Here is a 4,294-nt window from a genome sequence, read left to right as displayed (position 1 = left end):
GGCCATTGAGGCAAGAAATCAAACGCAAGACGCGCGTGATCTGCAGGCCACCCGCGACAACGGAAAGTTTCACACATTTCTGGTTAATAGCACCTGTGGGAGCCAAGGGCCGCCCACCCTCTCAAATGAGATCGCCTGTCCAGCTGAGTCTCTGGTGTCTCTAAGCCCGTGACCAAGACTGTGACAAATCTGTCACCAGTGTCTCCCGTGGTCCACTGTCCCATGCACTTGGGTTCATTTCTGTAACAGAAGAGTCCGAAATCTCAGTGGCTTGACACGACACATTTATTTCTCACTCCCACCAATCAAGACAGGTCACAGAACCCACCAAGAAATGATTTAGGAACCCAGGATCCTTCATCTGGGTACCATCTTTGAAATGTTCACCAAGTTCTCCAAGTTCACCACCTGAGGATAAAAGGAATGATCCAGCTTGAGGACAGGTTGTGAGGGTAGGCCATTCACATACTGTCAGTACCACAGCTGATGGAAAGCTGATTGGGCGCTTGTCCAGCTGTGTGCCTGACAGAGAACAAAGGCAGTATTATGAAGCGCTAGCAGACTTGGCCAGACTCTCAGGCACCTGAGCATTCTTCCTCCTGTGCCTAGAACACTCTCAGGACCTCCCTGAGGCAGGGCGGGGTGGGGGGGGGGTGCTCCCAGAATTCCGCAGTCAGTGCCTCCAATTCAAGTACTGGGACCCCCAGGTGATTCCCCTCCATCAGGCCTGGTGTGCCCTCACTTGGTGCTGCAGCCTAAAAAATGAGAGAGGCAGGTGCTTATTTTGTCCCACTCAATAGACAAGGAGCGGATTACTGCCGTAAACACCCTCATTCAGGAAAAGAACAGAGACTTCCCAGTCACTGACTCACAAGGACACTTGGACCTGCAGGGCAGCAACCTCAGCCTGGACTTGGGGGAGCCCTGGTCCGACTCCAGGGCTCCTTTCCAGAAGGGACTCCAAGGACTCAATTTTTCTGACAGCTCTCCATCTTCCCTCTTCGGAGTTCTTTCTTTTCCTAAGTAGGTTCCCTTAGTTGAACCAGGTGTTGGGGATCTGTCTGCGTAACTTTGGATCCCACTTTCTACCTATGACCCAGTCAAAGATGTTGCAGATGAGGTTTGTAGTGTCTTTGGGCAATATGATTCCTTTGATTACTTTTGATCGAGTTGCTTCCAGATAGTTCCATATAGTTGTAACCACACCCGAAGCATTCTCATAGACAAAGTTTTCAAATCTTCCTTTTTGCTTTCTCATGCCCTTGCCTACATCAGCTTAATAGTGGGGAAAGAAAAAAAAAAAAAAAAAAAAAACCTCTTTAATCTGATTGTCACCATGAGGCTGAGTCATAATATGGCTTTGTAACTCAAAGCCTTTTAATTCAATATCTTATTTCCTTGTGTTTGTGTTTCCAGAGGCAGTTGGAATTTGCAACCCTTCACAGACCCAAATTTCTGGACTTTCTGCTTGCAAACTAGCCAGTTTTCTCCCGAGTTCTTCTCCTTCTTTTAATAGCATGCCAACACAGCCAGCTGCAGCAAACACACATTAACACTTTGATTTTTTTCCAGCTGCTTTTGCTAGGGTTACTGAATCATGAGGCTTACAATCTGCCTCCAAAGGCATTGCAGGTAATAATTTTACTAAATATTTCCACCGTATAACATAGATCACCATCTACCTTGCCACCTGACTCTAAGTCAATGTCAGACATTAGCTTTTTGTGTCTACAGCCTTTCAAAGTATCAATCTACTATATCAGTCATGGACGTTTAATTGCTGTACAAATTCTCATCTCAGAGGTTTTAACACAATACATGTTACTTTCTTCTTGGTGTCACTGTCCAAGGGAAAGAATTGGCTGGTTCTTCTCTAACCCTGACTCGAGAGCCTATACCTCTTCTGTCTTTGGCATTTCCCTATTTGACATGCAGCCTCTAGGCTTGTCCCTGTGAAGCTGGGAAGCACTGACCTCACACCCGTCATGTCCCATGAGCCAGGCCATAGTCACATGACCCAACTCACAGCAAGGGCTCCTTAAGTTCATTCACCTGTGTTTCCAGGAAGGGAAAACACACCCCCGGGGGGAGGTCTGGCAATTTGGGCCACACTGTTGATAATAATCATAAATTATGATTCCAGTCCTCCCCTCTAGAAGCTTATAGGTGATATATAATAAAGCAAATAAAGTTAAGATGGGAGTGAGAATTTTGTATTCTCAGCAGGCTATTTACATGTCAGAAAAGGTACTTGTCAACAGAACAGGTACAATATAGTCCTGACAGGGTATCTGTGTGGGGTTGCAAGGCAGGCAGGAAAGAGGTGGCAGCACTGAGAAGTCTTTCTGCTGCTCCTACATCACTAGCGGTCACACACATTTGTTATTCATCTTACAAGCATTTCCTGAGTGACTGCTAAATTCTAAGTATCAAGTTAGGATCTGAGGATTGTTTCAGTTCCTGCTCTTGCAGTATTTAAAGTCTAATATTTAAAGTCTAATAATTACTCATATAAATAACAATTGATTAATTTAATGAATGATAGGCATAATAAGTACAAGAAAATGTAAGATAGCAAAAGACAGACCTAGATTGGGAGTGAGTAGAGGTTCTAAAGCATGAAGCTGGGACCTAATGGCAGATGAAGAGATGGGGAAGAAATATCAAGGTTTCTGGCTTTTATGATTGGGAAGGAGAGAGTGCCATGCTGGGATAGGAAACACTGTCTTTAGGTTCGATGGGAAGATGATAGTTTCATTTTAGGATACACTGAGGTCAAGTTACCCTTGAGACCTCTGAGTGGAAATGTCAAGTAGGCAGTTGATATTCAAGTAAAGAACTCTTTCGAGAGGTCTAGAATGGTGCTATAACTTTGGAAGAAGTCTTATGGACACTCTATTTTGTCCTCAAAGATGTGCCTCAGCGCCCTTTCTCTAAATTTATCATCTATGGGGGAAACCCCCAAAAGTCACTTACCCATCATCCAACCCCTGTCATTTTAGGGCTATACCCCAGTAGGGTGATTAATTTTGAATAGGAGCATTCTTATCGGAAGCCTATAGATTTTGTTAAATAGTGAATCAATAATGCACGAGTAAGAAAGGTTTTCCATTTTTTTTTTTTTTTTTTTAGGTTTTCCATTTTTAAGTATCACTTCTCAGCCCAGGATGGAGGACAGAAACAGTGCTACAAGAAACAGAAACAAAGAGCACCTGGCCGGTATTCCATGATGACAACAAGAGAATACTCAGGGAGGGAGGAAGGCAAGGCAAAAGGACTCGATCTTCTGTTTTTCTTTTGCCTGGTTTATCCAACGCCTTAGGCAGCAAGCACCAATCTAACATTCAGCTTGGCATTGTTTTAAGCACAAATCTTTGCTTAAGCAATGAGTGTTCCTTGTAGGTTTTGAATATGAACACATTAGTAGGAGTGCATTTATTTTAACTCATTTGATGATGAGTTTACTGGAAGCCGAGGATCTGGTGTCTGTGAAAACCTTAGAAAATGATTTGCAATAACTCTTCAGATGAATGCAAATACATGAAAAGAAAAGCAGTTGAAGGTCGTCCCACAAAGAGCCAGCACAAGCAGCGACCATTAAGAACAGGCATCTATTTTAATTTCTCAGGTGTGCGTTGATGAGGAGAATTAGAACTGTTTTAATTGCTAATCTCTCAGAGGAAGGAACACACCATGTTAATTAAATTCACTGATGATAGAAAAAGTGGGGGTGGATTAATCACTTCTAATGGCAGAACAATTTTCTTTAAAAGCCAGCTTTACAAATAAGAACTGGAATTCACCAAAAGAGAACTCTGCTCTTAAAGAATGTGCATGTGCACGTGCGTGTGCACACACACACACAGCCTAACTACCCACGGAGCATAAATTGCAAGCTGTACACTTTTTAAATCATTTCAAGAGGTGCAATAACCACCCCAGAACGGCATCTCTAATTCACTTTCTGAGCAAAGATGTAGCAAGTACTTGCTACATGCACAAAGCTGCAGTATGAATAATAAAAGAAATTAAATAAATGTAGCTCTTCAACTATATGTTTGGACCGTGGATGTTTCTATGCAATCTGTATAGATCAATCATTAGGGACAAATTCACTTTTCTATGGCACTTCAATAAGGTAGCACCAAAACACCTCAAGGAGATGAAGTTAGGGGTGTCTCATTTTATTGAGTGAAAATGCTTTAGATCCTCTGGCATATAATAAAGTATATATCTCTAGGGACACTGAGTTTTGTCTTTATAAGGAAAGACAAGGGAAAGGCAAGTAAAATAC

General features: G+C 42.6%; 1 long non-coding RNA gene across 1 annotated transcript; it reads left to right on the top strand.

The window, feature by feature from the left end:
- The first annotated feature begins 607 nt into the window (after positions 1–607).
- On the top strand, positions 608–4,037 carry LOC131830359 (uncharacterized). The gene is made up of 3 exons (XR_009353127.1): positions 608–1,120; positions 1,573–1,632; positions 3,133–4,037. It is a non-coding gene; the product is annotated as an uncharacterized LOC131830359 (long non-coding RNA).
- Positions 4,038–4,294: the final 257 nt, after the last annotated feature.

This window comes from Mustela lutreola, chromosome 4 (assembly GCF_030435805.1).
Source record: "Mustela lutreola isolate mMusLut2 chromosome 4, mMusLut2.pri, whole genome shotgun sequence".
NCBI lineage: Eukaryota > Metazoa > Chordata > Mammalia > Carnivora > Mustelidae > Mustela > Mustela lutreola.
Note: the sequence above shows the minus strand (reverse complement) of the source record. Positions and strands in the feature narration are given on the sequence as shown.